Here is a 17,712-nt window from a genome sequence, read left to right as displayed (position 1 = left end):
GTGATGTTCGATATTTTGGGTACCTCTTTTCTTCATAGCATAAAAAATTGTAAGAATGAAAGATTTTTATCGGTGAAAATTCTCACAAGCACCGTAAGGCGATAATGAGATGAGAGAAATAAAAAGGAGAGAGTCTTATTGGTGAAAACCCTCATGGGTATCAAAAGGCAATAGTGAGTTGAGAGAAAATAAAAATGAGAGAATCTCACTAGCGAAAACTCTTTGAGGCACCACTAACCGAATGAGGTCTGTAATATAGAGGCAATAAGTTCAGGAGCATCTCGATTTCAAATTCAATAATTTTGCAAAAGTTGATAAATTATTATTATGGAAAAATTAGGTTTCTTAATACAAAGTGCATGTCATAATCACTAGAAATGGCTACCCACCCAGATAAGTTTTTTACGTCATTTTTGAAAAGGGACCTTTATTGTCTTGTCCTTCTTTTCTTCCTATATCTCCATTTTTATTTTTTGTCTTTGTTGTCAAAATAATAATCACCATCATCATTTTTTTGTATTTTTGAGTCTAATTCAGGACAAAGCAAGTAATAAATGACTTCAAACCTTTCTACTAACTCCTTTAATTGCACAAAGCAAGGCAAAGACATGATTCAAAAGAAAGAAAAGTACCCAAGAATAATTGTCCTCTAATAGTTAAGACTCATAGAATTTAAAGTGCATTAGAAGTTAATTTTAGAAGTGTGATGCATTGGGAATACGATTTTAATCAAAGCCTTATAGTATCCGAAGTTTGGGATAAATAGTACAATAAGTCAAAAATACCTATCAACAATTTAAAACGAGGCAGAACATGACAAGTGCAAGAGCAGTCGCCTCAAAAGTAAAATGTCACAAACCAACTGCCATATTTTTAAACTCACAATTTTTCTTTGTTTGAAACAGAGATGGAATATTGCTTTCACATCAAAGGATTCACATACCGAGTATCCAAGGATGAAATTTTGCACTCCTGTCAATGCAAGAAGCAACGTTACAAGACAGGATGTTGTATTATTGTCAAGGTAAATTTTTTCGCTTGCAAGATGCACTTCCTAAAATTATTCAAGGCATTGACTCACCCTCTTTACAAACTTTCAAAAAAGTTATGATCGGGTGACACTAACAAAAAATTTTAGAAAAAATTAGGATAAAAAATTATTTGTATTATTTAGGTTTTAATTTTCAACTTAGGGCCCCCACCCCCCACCCCCACCCTGGATAATGGGATTTTAATTTTTAACTCAGGACCCTCCTAAAAAAATGGGACTTTTACTTACAACTCAGGACACTCTTAGATAATGAAAATTTAGTCAGCTAACAATCCCCCTAGATAATGGGTCTTTACTTTTCAGCTCGGAACCTTCTGGATAATGGGACTTTACTTTTCAGCTCAGGACCCTCCTGGATAATAGAATTTTAATTTTATCACAGGATCCTCCGGGATAATGGGACTTTACATTTTATCTTAGATCCCTCCTGGATAAAGGGATTTCTTTCAGATCAGGACCATCCTGGATATGGGATTTTACTTTTATCTCAGGACCCTCTGTATAATGGGACTTTATTTTTCAGCTCAGGACCCCCCTGAATAATAGGATTTTAATTTTAGTTCAGGACCCTCCTGTATAATGGGATTTTAATTTCAGCTCAGGACCTTCCTGGATAATGGGACTTTACTTTTCAACTCAGGACCTTTCTAGATAATGAGACTTTACTTTCAGCTCAGGACCAACCCGGAATTGAACCTTTCTAGATAATGAGACTTTACTTTCGGCTCAGGACCAACCCGGAATTGAACTTTGCTTTTGACTCAGGACCCTCCTGGATAATAGGACTTTGATTTTCATCTCAGGACCTTCCTAAATAATATGACTATACTTTAATATCAGGACCCTCTTGGATAATGGGACTTTACTTTTAAGTTTAGGACCCTCTTGGATAATGAGATTTTACTTTCAGCTCAAGACCCTCCTATATAATGGGATTTTACTTTTCAGCTTAGGACCTTCCTGGATAATATAACTTTACTTTCATCATAAGACCCTCTTGGATAATAGGACTTTACTTTTCAGTTCAGGACCTTTCTGAATAATGGGATTTTACTTTCAACTCAGGACCCTCCTGGATAATGGGACTTTATTTTTCAACTCAAGACCCTCCTGGATAATGAGACTTTATTTTCAGCTCAGGACTCTTCTAGAAAATGGGACTCTACTTTTCAGATCAAGTCCCTCATGGATAATAAGACTTTATTTTCAACTCATGATCATCCTAGATAATAGGACTTTTCTTTACACCTCATGACACTCCTGGATAAATCAGGACTCTCTTGGACAATGGGACTTTATTTTCAGCTCAGGGTCCTCCTGGATAATGGGACTTTACTTTTCATCTTAGGAACCTCCTGGATAATGAAATTTTATTTTCACCTCAGGATCCTCTTGGATAATGGACTTTACTTTTCAGCTCAGGAGCCTCCTGGATAATGAGATTTATTTTCAACTTAGGACCCTCTCGAATAATGTGACTTTACTTTTTAGCTCAGGACCCTCCTAGATAAAGGGACTTTACTTTTCAGCTCAGGACCCTCTTAAATAATGGAAATTTAGTTTCAAATCAGAGCCCTCCTGGATAATGGGACTTTACTTTTTAGCCCAAGACCCTCCTGGATAATGGAACTTTACTTTCAGATCAGGACCCTCCTGGAGAATGGAATTTTACTTTTAGCTCAAGACCCTCCTTAATAATACGAATTTAATTTTCAGCTCAGGACCCTCCTGGATAATGAATTTTTACTTTCAGCTTAGGATCCTCAAGGATAATAGGACTTTACTTTTCTATTTCACTGTTTACTTAGAGTTCAGGAACACGTTTAGAGAACAAGAATTACTTTCAATTTTAAAGCTCTGGATGCTAGCCTGGAGAATATGGTCATTTTATTCAAGCTCAGGAGTCCGCCTGAAGAACAGGGTGATTTTCATCTTTCAAAGTCAGAAGTGGCATTCTAAAGAATAAGTCCATTTTTAAGTTCCTCTCCAATGCCAAGGATCTACATAGAGGAACATTTTATTTTTGAAGTTCAACTCAAAATAACTACTATCTCACCAATTGAGAAGTCATGAAGATTCAAGTCAAGATTTCAGAAAGTTGCATCAATAGAATCTTTCACTTGTATCTCATTTTTTATTTTTGATGTTTATTTGGATGTAAAAACAGAATTCACAAACCAGAGACTTAACGAAACCTCACTCGACTCTCTAACTAATCCGTTCATTCCTACACCCATTGAACTATATATGAGCTTATTTTCTTAAAACCCGAAATATATAAGCGGTCCAAAATTAGGACTGGATCACATCTCTTTCTTTATATTCTATCCGTTCAAATAAGAGGAGAGTCAAAACTTCTCTCATTGTCAACTTTTTTATATGAAAACTCTTCGTGTTTTCTAACAAAGAGGGGCAAAATATAGACGATTTTTTACCATCCCCAAACTTTAACCTATATTTTGGCATTAAATATTTCTTTACGTCAATATATTATTTTTAAAATTTATTTAACTTTTTATTTTTTATTTTTTATTTTTTATTTTTTAGTAAGTTTCATTTTAAAAAATTGTAAACAACGATTCAAAAAATAAAGTAACATTTTATGATATGTTTTATTTTTATTTTTAAATAATAAGGAAACTTTCAAAAATATTTTTTTCTTTTAATTTAGATTTTTATGCTATTAATTTTATTATTTTCTTAATTATATTTTATTTTAGTCTAGTTATAAACTTTTGTCATATTTTCTTAGTATAAAAAATTAATTAGTTAATATTTTTTATCATTTAAAAAAATATCCTAATAAACTACTCATTTCCACTCCTTAAAACCATCCCTACGTGTTCCTCAACCTCCCCCACTACATACACAATCCCACACACGTCCTCAATATATATATACACACCCCTCAGCACAATATGAAGGACAACAAAAAAAAAGAGAAAGAAAAGAAGCAAGCAAAAAATGACTGGAGAAAAAAACAGAAAAATAAAAGTTGAGAGAAAACTTAGAGAAAATAAAAGTAAGAGAAGGAGGAGAAAGCAGTAGTAACAAAAGGAAGAACACACACACAAATTGAAAAAAAAAAGCTAAGAGGGAAGGAAAAAGAAAGAAGGAACAAAAAGACATGCACATGCACATGCACGTACAATAGGAAGAAAACAAAGACTGAAAAAAAAGCGCCAAGTTGAGTTCGGGTTTCATTCAAGTTTTTCGGTGACGTCATCCATGCTTCTATTTTAGTTAGTTCATCATACAAGTTTTTATTCAATTCCACACTATTTATTTTATAGGTTTTGTTGTGAATCGAAACATGAATGAAGTTATTTCAATGGTTCTTTAAATTATTTAGTATGCATAGTTTATCGAGCTCTGAATCAAAATAAGTCATTTTTAAAATCGATTTACCAAAGGAATATGTTTTTTAATAACTTTACTAAACTAGTATAAACGTTGTTTCCAGTAATGTATTATGCTTTAAAAAAAGTTAACGGACCAAAAAAAGCCGTGAATGACGCTAAAATAGGAATCGTTACTGTCAGTAATGTTTTTGACATAAAACGTCACTGTGAGTAACGTTTTTGACATAAAACATTAATGTTAGTAATGACACTCTGCTACATCAGAATCTTTGTACAAATCTGATGTTAAATTCGTTACTTTCAATTACGTTTTAGCTTTAAAACGTTACTCTGAGTAACGATACTATCAGATCAACTCAAAACACTGTAGCGTCAGAATTTTTGACATTAAAGTTAACATATAATATATATATATATATATATGTATATAATAGTTTTAGTTATGTATATATAGTATAATTTTCATCAAAAGGGGTTTGAATAAATCCCTAATCCAAAGACAACTCTACCTCTACACTTGACTCGAGAATCTATTGAAAATAATCTCTCATTCTTCATAAGATAAAAACAAAATTATGTATATTTCATTCTCCTCAGATTCAGATTACGCATGGATATTACTATTATTGTTATTTTTGTTGTTATTGTACATACTTATTATTTTTTAACGTTATTAGTTGTAAAAAATTCTGACGCCACAGAGTTTTGAGTTAATTTGATAGTATCATTACATGGAGTAACGTTTTAAAGCTAAAACGTAATTGACAGTAACAAATTTAACTTCAAATTTGTACAAAGATTTTGATGAGGTAGAGTTGCAGAGTCTCGTTGCTCATAGTAGCATTTTATGTCAAAAACGCTACTGACAGTAACGTTTTATGTCAAAAGCATTACTGACAGTAATGATTCCTATTTTAACATCATTAACAACTCTTTTTGGTTCGTTAATTTTTTTTAAAGCATAATACGTTACTGGGAACTACGTTTATACTAGTTTGGTAAAGTTTCAAAAAAATATATTACTTTGGTGAATTAATTTTAAAAATAACTTATTTTGGTCGAGAGCTCCTAGTCATTTTTATGAAGTTTAGTTCAACATCTTTATTTGTAATTTATTTCCTGTATTGAATCAATGTTGATTAAATCTATTCAAATGTTAAGATCAGATAACTTTAAAAGTTGATTAGTTTGGGTAAAAATAGGGGTCTCGTTGGTTTCTCTTTCTCCCTGAAGCTTAAACCTTATATTTGGGGGCTTTTCTTAGCAAATGAGTATTTGATTTGGAATTTGGTCAATTATTATTATTCTTTAAAAAAAATGGTTTACGTTAGTAAGAATTTAATCATCCAATGCTCATTTTTTTGAAAATTTACATGAAATATTTTATCTTCACATTTTAGTTTGAGTCTAACAAGTAAGCTTGCAGGATGTGTTTATCAAGTATCATGTTTGTTGTCTGTCCCATTTAATCAAACTATTCCAAGGATATCATGTTGTTGTTAGTTGTAGGTATATCTACTGTAAATTAATAAAAATTGTGTATAAAGGGTGATTTAAGAGCAGTTTGGTAGCATTAGTTTCTTTACATACTTACAATCTCGTTTGAATCTAAAATATGCATGGTAAGTAATAAATTTAATTGGGTATTAAATCTGATATATATATATATATATATATATATATATAATCTATTTATATCTATATCTATGATCTATAATCTATAATCTATATCTATAATTTATAATATATTAAAAGTGTGAAGAGCCTTAGAAATGCTGTTTGAACTTTTTGTCCTTCATTAAAATTCTTTATTTTAGACAAATCATCTTTTCACTATTTTTTTCCTAATATTTAAGAATTGAAAATTCATTTAATATATTTATGGTAAAACTTTTTTTTCTTATTAGAATTCATCACAACTAATGACAACTAAAACTTTTTTCATTAGTTTAAGAATTCTAAATTTACTAAATTTAATTTTAAGAAGATATGAAAAATCTAAAAATAAATATAAAAGCATTAGAATAAGAAAGAATTAAGAATTACCAAATTTGTAAAAGTTTTAAATAGGTAATAAGAATGTAATCAATGATTTTGTAATGATTTAACTTTATAAAAACATGTAAAAAATTTAAATATAAAAAAATTACTGTATGCAAAAGTGATAATTCATCAACCACTTAGAACTTCTAGTAGTAAAATATATATGTTCTTACACTAAAATATCTGTTTATATTTATATTATTATTTTAAAGTGGAAGAATCTTTGAAAAGTGATTCAAACTTTTACACTTCATTAAAAATCTTCGTAATAGATAAAATAATTTAATTTTAAATGATGAAACATTACACATGCGAGGAACATGCAGTTAAATTTATATATATATATATATATATATATATATATATATATATAGCTATCATTGCTTGGGTTCGGAATTTGTCTACTTCAATTAAATGGTTTATGATTAAAGAGAAAAGTTTCATTTTCTTGTCATTTAAATTGTTTGTTCACTAGTCTCATGTTGATAATATTAAAATTATAGTAATATGTTTTGATCATGCCTTTAAGTTATACATTTTTGGGTTTTCTCTTGAGTTATGTATAATCACAAGATAATGATGTTAGTAAATAGTATAGCAATGTTGGAGAAGTGATCCTAGGACATTAATTAAGAGTGAACCTGTCATGACCCGAGACTAACCCTAGTTATAACACGGTGTTTAAGGTCATAAGTGACCCTAAACTAACCCATGGCCTGGAATGCACTTAAATACTGAAGAAATTACCAAAACACTGGGCAGAAGCTATCTGAAATAACTAGTGGAAATGATAATAATGCAAAACTGAATATCAATTAAAGTTGAAAATAGAATTGTCTAAAAACCCAATAAGCTGAAAATTTAAGCATCTGTCAGAAAGCCTCTAAACATGATGATTTGCTGGGATAAACCCCCAACAAACTCCAACTGACAGAAGTAAAATAGACTAAAAGAAAATAAATAACTGATAGCTAGCCCTAGCATGATGAGGACTCACCAACAATGAGCGATCTGGATACTGAGCGTCCAAACCTATATTATGATGCAAACCTATATTATGAGATCATATAGCGCAAAAAGTATGTGATCAGTACTTTGAATGTACTAAGTATACGAGATGGGAACATTATCTAATATAGGTTGAATATGAATGCATGAACATATAAACTGAATGAAAATTAAATATCTGAATAATAAATACAAGGTCAATGCAAACCTGAATTGAGAATAAACTGAAACATAAACCGAGGACTGTGGAAACTAACAATAACCGACATACCCCAATCTAAGCAAATCAGGGTCCAACCTGTAACCCCAATTAAAAGGGTACTAGTACCTAGTCAAGGGTACTAATATTGGCTAACATGGATCCACTAAAATGATGTCCCGAAGGACTAGGGCGGTATGGCTCAACTGACAGGGGATCCCTTGTAAGCTATGGGGATACTATAGTTCTGGAACTTAGGAACTGCTTCTAACGATCTCTGCCTAACTAACGGGAGAGCTGTTATCCCCACGTTCACTTGGTGCTACGTATGAATCATAATGGAATGACACCAAAGTATAAACTAAATTTCTCATCATGATATCATTCTGAAAATAGTAATGCATGCATAATATAAAATACTCAAAAACATGTAAACTGATGTGTGTCTGAATTCCTACGTATCGGATGTTCATAACCCATCATCTTTGTGGAATGCAACTGAACATGATAGTAATTTAAAGTTAATCATAGTAGAGTAATTTACCAAACATCTCCCCCAAACTCAATAATTTATCAATAATAAAGAAATTCATGATTTTTGAACATGGAAAAGACACTGGCATAGAAGGAAATGTATTCATGGTAGGATTACAAAGCAAGCTGAGTAAATTAAAGAAAACTTCATATTTAAACTAGAACCCAACTTGAGGGAAAAGTAAACTTAAAGGTTAGAAGATTTTTGGGACTCAATGGGTGGAAAGGACCCATCAATGAAACCCCACATACCTAAAGTGGAAACTTTGGAGAAAATCCTTAGTATTGAACTCATTTTTTAGAAACCCAAAATTTCTTTGGAGAAGATGAAAATCACTTCTTTTTGGCTAAGTGTAATGATTTTTGGGGTTTATGAGGTGTTAGGGTAAATTCAACCCCAAATAACTAATGTTGGAGTGCCCAAACAATGTGGGTTTAAGATTAAAAGAATGGAAATTGACCAAAATGCCCTTTTTAAATCATTCAGGAAATTACTGGTTCTAGTCGTTACAACAAAGGTTACGACTCTTTATAATTGGTCACAAGTCATGACCTGGGGACCTGATCCTTGTGTCCTTACTATTCTGACAATGATTTTCCTCCTAACTACACGTTGGGTCTGATTATGAGTCATTAGGGGTAGTCGTTGTTAGGGACTTGATTTATTATTTTTTTCTGTTATGATAATGGGTCCACCTAATGACTTGTTAGGACTGATAATGTGCTATTGGCTAGACTCGTCACCCCGGGGATGAATTTATGAGGTACCTCACTGCCGGGGCAATGACTCCACATAATGACTCATTACGTATGGTAATGGGTCGTTGCCTGAGGCATTGTCACTGGAAGTTTGGGAGACCCTTTAAAAATTTTCCAGAACTTTTTGCCACAATATTAGATTAAGGCGAGAAGAGGAGCCTTGGAGTAACTGGTAAAGTTGCTGCCATGTGACCAGGAGGTCATGGGTTCAAGCCTTGGAAATAGCCTCTAACTGAAATGCAAGGTAAGGCTGCGTACGATACACCCTTGCGGTGGGGCCCTTCCCCGAACACCGCACAGCGGTAGCTTTAGTGCACCGGGCTGCCCTTTATTAGATTAAGGCGAGACTTATAGAATTAGAAAGCTAATTTAATGGCCTATCTTTTGATGGTTCTAGAGCTTAAAAACTTGGGGTATTACAATATCTCCACCTTGGCATCATTCATCGTCGAATTAAATTGACTAAGTTAAAAGGCTAGGAGAAAGTTGAGATCTTGCACTGAACACTTACAAGATGAATCATGAACTGGTATCTGAATTTATGACTGATGCATGAACTGAACTGGAATCATGAATTCATGCTATGGCATGAAGATGGATGGATGGTTGAGATAGAAATAAAAGAACTAATTAATTAAAAAAGAAAGTTATTAACTCATGTTGGGAATGAGTTCAAAGAGAAAAGATAAGGGTACTTGGTCGTCATATCTACTTCTGCTTCCCAAGTAGCTCCGTCAACTGACTAATATTTCCATAAAACCTTTACCAAGGCGATCTTTTTATTCCTCACCCTACGAATCTGATGATCAAGAATCTCAACTGGAACTTCTTCATAAGAGAGGCTATTTTCCACGCTAATCCTTTCTAAAGGGACTACTGATGTTGGATCACCAATGCATTTCTTCAATAAAGAGACATAAAAAACTGGATGCACTGATGCAAACTCTATAGGAAAATCCAACTCATAGGCTACCTTACCATAACGACTAAAAATCTCATAAGGTCCAACATAGCGAGGATTGAGCTTTCGTTTCTTACCAAACCTCTTGACCCCTTTCATAGGCAAAATCTTCAAATAGACAAAATCACCAACATCAAACTCAAACTCCTTTTTTCTCACATCTGCATAAGATTTCTGATGACTTTGAGTAGTCTTCAACCTTTCTCTAATAAGGTAGACTTTATCCATCACCTCATGTAATGAATCTGGACCAATAAAAGCAACTTCACTGACCTCAAACCAACCAATAAGAGACCTACACGTCCTACCATAAAGAGTCTCAAATGGGGCCATCTGAATACTTAAGTGATAACTATTGTTGTAAGTATACTTTATAAAATGCAAGTGGTTATCCCAACTACCCTTGAAATCAATCACATATGCACTCAACATATCCTCTAAGATATACATGGTCCTCTTTGTCGTACCATTTGTCTACAGGTGAAAAATAGTATAGAGATAAACTTAGGTACCTAGACCCTTTTGAAAGGTCTTCCAAGATTGAGAGGTAAAATAGGTACCTTTATCAGAAATAATGGTCAAAAGGACTCCTTATAACTTCACCAACTCCCTAAGATAGAGCTTGGCATAATCTTTGGCTAAATCTGAAGTGTTAACTAGTAAGAAATGAGCTGACTTAGTCATTTGGTCTACCATAACCCAATAGAATCATGTTGACAATGAGTACGAAGCAACCTTATAGCAAAGTCAATATTCACCACTTCCCACTACCAAGTGGGGATGCTGAATTCCTAAAGTACACCACTAGGCCTGTGGTGCTCAACCTTAAGTTGCTTGTAATTTGGACACTTATCCACGAATTCCATGATGGCCTTCTTTATGCCATTCCACCAATAGACTTTCCGCAAATCATGGTACATTTTAGTGTCTCCTAGGTGAATAGAATATTGCATACCATGAGCCTCTGCTAACATTCGTTGCCTCAAATCATCCATATTTGGAACACATAATCTGCCCTAACAATGGAGAATACCATCTCTCTCTTGGGAAAGAACCTCAACCTTCTTATTTTGAACCGCCTCCTTCAACTTAAGTAAAATAGGATCTCTATCTTGCTTTTCCTTCACTTTATCAACCAAAGAAGATTCTGAACCATTCTAAACCCAAACATTACCTTTGGCCGAATCAACCAACCAAACTCCCAACCTAGAAAGCTGATGAACCTTACAAACAAACTTTCTTATCATCCTCTATATTAGCAATACTGCCCATAGACAATCTATTAAGGGCATTGGCCACCACATTAGCCCTACATGGGTGATACAAGACACTCATATCATAATCCTTCAATAACTCTAACCACCTTCTATGATGAAGATTTAGATCTTTCTGAAAGTAAATATAGTGAATACTCTTATGATCAGTGAACACGTCAATATGAACCCTATAAAGATAGTTCCTCTAAATCTGTAAGGCAAAGACAACTTCTGCCAACTTAAGATCATGAGTCAAATATTTCTTCTCATGAGGTTTGACCTATCTAGAGGTATATGCTATAACCTTTCCTCGCTGCATAAAAACATAACCAAGACCAACTATGGAAGTATCGCAGTAAACCATAAAACTATTTGAACCCTTGGGTAGAGTTAAAACTAGAGTGGAGGTGAGTCGAGTCTTCATCTTCTGAAAACTCTTCTTGCAAGAATCAAACTACTAAAATTTGACTTTCTGTTGTATCAGTCTGGACATAGGAGAGGTAATAAAGGAAAATCATTCAAAAAACTGCCTATAGTAGCTAGATAAACCTAAGAAACTTATAATATCTGATAGAGATATGGGTCTAGGCCAGTACCTTAATGCCTTCACAGAAATGATATGGCTAAGGAATGATATTGATTTCAACCATAATTCACACTTACTAAACTTAGCAAATAATTAGTAATCCTTAAGAGTCTGCAATACAATCCTCAAGTGATTAAAATGTTCACCTCACTCCAAGAATAAACAAGGATGTCATCTCTGAACACTATAATGAACATGTCTAAGTACTGCTTGAACACTCTATTCATTAAGTCCATCAAAGATATAGGGGCATTCATTAGTACAAAATACATAACTATAAATTCAAAGTGACCATACCGAGTTCTAAAGGCTATCTTCGGAAAGTCATAATCTCTGACTCTAAGCTAATGATGGTTGGATCTAAGCTCTATCTTTGAAAAGCAGTGTGCACCTTGAAGTTGGTCGAACAAGTCATCAATCCTAGGGATGGATACTTATTCTTGATTGTGACTTTGTTCAACTGACGGTAGTCGATGCACATTCTGAAAGAACCATCTTTCTTACGCATGAATATAACTTGAGCACCCTATGGAGAGACATTCGGACTGATGAAACCCTTATCTAAGAGATATTTAATTGTGATTTCAATTCATTAAGCTCGGTTGGATCCATTCTATAGTGGGGAATTAAAATAGGATGGGTATTTGGAAGGAGATCTATACCGAAGTCAATTTCCCTCTTGGAGGAACTCTAGGCAGATCTTCAAGAAATACTTCTAGAAATTTATTGACTACTAGAACTGACTTAAGACTTGAAATTTTAGAACTTGAGTCTTTGACTCAGATAAGATGATAGATGCACCCCTTGAAAATTATTTTCCTTGCATTAAGAAAAGAGACAAATCGACCTATAGTCACCGAGGTACTACCCTTTCACTCGAAGATTGGCTCATTTAGAAACTGAAATTGGACTATTTTGTTTTTATAATAAACTGATGCATATCAAGAGTGGATCCAATCTATGCCAAGTATAACATTAGAATCGATCATCTCTAATTCTAAAAGATTGACTGAAGTGACTTTCTAGGATATAGTAACTGGACAATTTCTGTATACCCATTTGGCAATGATCGAACTACTGACTGGAGTAGAAATTGAGAAGGGTTCTACAAGGATTTCATGACTGATACCAAAATATACTACTACAAAGGGAGTCACAAAGGAAAGTATTGCTCTGGGGTCTAACAATGTATACTATAGTACCCCGCATGTTTCTAAGCTAGGAAGTGAATAAGTATTCCTACATATAAAATCTCTTATCCTGTGATTCATACTTGAGTACATGACTTACAATGAATATCCTAGTGATAAGGTAGCTTATGATGCATTAAGCATGTTCATATGAGTCACTTAAGGTAATACAACTAAGAGTTTTTGAATCCATCAAGTTTTAGTGTTCGATTTTGCAAGGGTCATCTTTGAATGAGTATAACTAGATGTTATTGTGGTATTTTGGCTGATTTAGACGCACCAAATTGTAGAGAATTGAATTATATTTCCAACAATACTAATTTTGCCTTAATCCAATACCCGAGCAAAAAGTTATATCCATTTTAATGAGAGATAGTAAGGATAGGCGATTGGTTAGGCGCCGCCCAACCCAAGCATAGGAGATTGGTTAGGCGCCGCCCAACCTAGCTTAGGCAATCACTTGGGTTCCACCTAAGTCAATTCCAGGTGCCAAAAACACTCCATTTTGAGTTATTTTAAGGGTAATTAAGTCTTTTAACACTCCTTACACGTCCCTAAACTTAACCCTACAAAATATATAGCTTCTAAACATATTACAACCGTATGATCATCTCAAAGCTCATCATCCAAGAGCAATAAAATAGAAAAATAACTAGGGTTGTGTAACTAAGCTTGAAGATCCGATTTCAAGAAAATTCCTCCGTCAATCATCAAGAATCTTCCTTCTAAGGTATGCGTGAGTTGATTTATGGATCCCTTTCATCCATAAAGCACAAAAACTCTCTTATTCATTATAAAGTATGATTTCTATATTGTTGGGTGTTGATGATCATGTTGTTTATATTGGGTGATTCCCAAGATGGAATCTTTATATGTTTTTTTGAATTTCATGATATCATATGAGTTGGAAACATGTAAATTTGGTTGTTCATAATGTATAATTTGATGATTTCACCTATGCTTAAGATGTGCATGTAAGGTGTTTGATAAAATGCCTAAGAAACTAGAAATCATGCAATATAGATAAATTGTGACTAAGTGAAGGATTCATGATATGCCCTTACGTTCCAATGACTTTTATGTTGATAATATGCCTTGTAAATATTGTTGGAATACTCATGAACTATTCTTATGAGATTATGCTATGTTTAATTCCAAATCCTACTTATGAACAAGATGTATGATAACCATGCAATCCGCATGAACTTCCATGCTATTGGTATGTGTTGCCAATATGATTATGCATTGAACATGATATTAAGATTGTGCAAGTACTTCCATGTGATATGAAATCCTTTCCATGCAATACATTGTTGATAACCATGCTTAGTATGAGATCCTTACTTATGATATTATAAATTATGGACTCTACTCTTATGATCAAGTCAGTCATGTGTGTCAGTTTTCTCCTATCGAGTCCTGGGGGTACTTGTACCCAAAAACTATAGTTGTGTGCCTAGATCCATGTCATGTTTCACGATATCCGAACTCAACCTATGATTCCATAGACTTCAGTCAGTCATGTGACTCAGAAAAACCTCATGATCTTAGTCAGTTGTCAGATATCAGTAACATTCTGCCAGTCAAAGCAATTTAGTAAGAATAAGTCATGCACAGTCAGTTATTCATGTCCAGTTCCTCTAGATGGGAGTAGAGGTTAGCACCGAGTGAACCCAAGGATGGGAACTCACCCGCCAGTTCAGGGTGTGATTCTTAGTAGTCATCCTTTTGTTCCAGAACTACGTAGATAGCGTAGGTTGAGACATTTTAACCCGTCAGATTAGGGTTGATGAGGTGGCTTAACCTGTCAGTTTAGGGTTCTCACCATTCTCATTGAGTACCAACTAGATAAGGGTCACTCACAGGCTGTCCTTACCCGTGGCACGGTATTGACACCCCTCCAGTCGGGGTAGAGATTGGACCCTAGCTTACCCATAACGGCACACATGGGGCATGTCGATTAAACATTACTTCCTATAGTTTTAGTATCAGTCTTAATAAAAGAACTAAGGGCGTTCTTCAGATTTCAGTATATATAGGACTGTCAGATACAGTCGTCCATGTTATCAATTTCAGTATCAGTCATGACAGTTATCAGTAAACCATGTATTAGCTTACAGGTTATGATATCACGTATTCACGGTCCCAGTTTCTATATATGTGTGTTTGCACTCCCACGTTCATATTAGCCAGTCAGTGTTGTTCATGCATGAAACCCTTTATGTTGAGCCTACCTTCCTCGTATACTCAGTACTCCAGTTGTACTAACGCATTTATCTTATGGTGCTTTCTTTTCATGTTACACCATAGGTTCCGAGACACGAGCTCCAGCCCAGTAGTAGCGGTAGCATTCCAGTAGCAGAGACACAGTGAGTCCGCATTGATTCGAGGACAATATGATTTGATAATTTATTTATTTCTTCGGTTTACTTTTATAGAGTTAGTTGGAGACATGTTCCTTCAACTCCTTATTCAGATACTTTAGAGGCTTTCAGATTTACGTTCAGATTTACGTTCATACTTAGCTTTCAGATTGAGTTATTTTAGGTATTTTCACCCACATGATTTTATTCAGTTGAACCTTATGGCCTTACAGTTCTATGTATTCCGCATTACTATATCATGATTTGCAGTATACAGGTACAGATATCAGTCATGGATTAGCTTGTGGTCCCTCGGGGTCATGAGCACCATGTAGCATTCTGGTTCAGCGAATCGGGGTGTTACAAACTTGGTATCAGATCCTAAGGTTCAATAGAGTCCTAGAAAGTCTTAAAGCCGCATCTAGTAGAGTCGTGTACATGGGTGTGTTGTGCGCCACATTTATGTGCGGGAGGCTATAAGATGTTTTAGGAACAGTCCCCTTTTTTCATTATTCATGTCATGCTAGTGAGCATAATCACAAGTTAAACTCTCAGTCTAATCCATTCTTCTTTTATTCCAGACCATGGCCCCAAAAAGAAGAAACCAGTCAGCTCCTCAGCTCAAAGATCCTTTGGGCGAACATGTTTCCCATGCAGAGTTTAGAGCTGCATTTACCATACTTGATCAGTACATGGATGCATAGAATGAACGGCTACCAGTCATTCCATCCAATTCAGTGGCCAATCCCAAAGCAGCTAGGGTTCGGGACTTCACCCGAATGAACCTTCCATCTTTACATGGGTCTAAGTCTGATGAGGACCCTCAGGAGTTCATTGACCAAGTCCAGAAGGTCATTGACATCATGGGTGTTACTTCTATTGAGAGTGCTGAGTTATCCGCCTACCAGTTATAGGATGTTGCTCCTGATTGGTATAAATAGTGGAAGTCTGAGAGGTTAGATGATACAGGCCCTATCGAGTAAGAGGAATTTATCACAGCCTTCTTAGGCAGATTCTTTCCCCAAGAGCTGAGGAAAGCCAAAGTTCTTGAGTTCATCAACCTCAGGAAGGGGAATATGACGGTTAGGGAGTATTCTCTCAGATTTACCAAGCTAGCTAGGTATGCTCCTCATGTGGTTGCAGACAATAGAGCTAAGATGAGCAAGTTCATGTCAGGGGTCAACAATAGCATGGTAAATGAGTGTAGGTCTGTGATGATGATCAGTGATATGACCTTATCCAGACTCATGACCCATGCCCAGCAAGTAGAAGAGCAGAAGTTTAAGACTAGGGAGAGGCAGAACAAGAGAGCAAGGTCAGGTAATTTCAACTTTACTCACCCTAAGTCAGATAGAGAAAACCGTTCAAAGTTTCACTCCAAGTCAGCCATTTCAGCTCCTATCTCTGCTAGCGCTCCAGTGCCGAAGTTCAGAGACGGCAATAGAGACAAAGCGCCAGGCTCTAAATCTTAGGGCAGTGTTAGCAGTGCCCAAACGAATCCCCTTTGTCAGACTTATGGTAAGAACCATAAGGGCATTTGCAGAGCCGGTAGTTATGTCTATTTTGGTTATAGCAAGCCAGGACACAGAACTAAGGAGTGTCTGTAGTCAAGTCTTCAGGGTCAGCAAAATCATTCTACAGCTCTTTCCAGTCACCCGAACCAGCAGGGTGTCATTTCCAGTGCTACCAACGGGCAATGCCCAAACAGAGTCTATGCTCTTCAGTCCCGATAGGATCAGGAAAATTCTCCTGATGTCATTACTGGTACATTACAGATTTTCCATGTTCATGTTTATGTTTTGCTAGACCCAGGTGCATCTTTGTCTTTTGTTACTCCACACATAGCAGTCGATTTTGGAATCAGTCCCGAAATCCTGTCAGAGCCCTTCTCAGTCTCTACCATAGGGGGTAAAACCATCATAGCCCGGCGGGTATACAGGAACTACCCAGTTATGATATCTCAGAAATCCACGTCAGCAGATTTAATGGAGTTAGGGATGACTGATTTTGATGTCATTCTCGGTATGGATTGGATTCATTCCTGCTATGCCACAGTCGACTACAGAAATAGGATAGTTCAATTTTAGCTCCCAAATGAGCCCGCCTTAGAGTGGAAGGGTAGCATTTCAGCGTTTAGGGGTCAACTTGTTTCCTACCATCGGGCAAGGAAAATGATTCCTAAGGGGTGTGTGTATCATCTCATGCATATTAAAGATTCCAGTTCTGAAAATCCAAACCTCAAAACAGTCCTTATTATTAATGAATACTCAAATATCTTTCCCGAAGATCTTTCAGGCATTCCTCCCAACCTATTTCTATTTCACCATACAGAATGGCACCAGCAGAACTCAAGGAACTGAAAGATCAGTTGAAGGATCTCTTAAATAAGGGATTCATCAG

The sequence above is a fragment of the Capsicum annuum genome, chromosome 6 (genome assembly GCF_002878395.1).
Source record: "Capsicum annuum cultivar UCD-10X-F1 chromosome 6, UCD10Xv1.1, whole genome shotgun sequence".
NCBI lineage: Eukaryota > Viridiplantae > Streptophyta > Magnoliopsida > Solanales > Solanaceae > Capsicum > Capsicum annuum.
Note: the sequence above shows the minus strand (reverse complement) of the source record.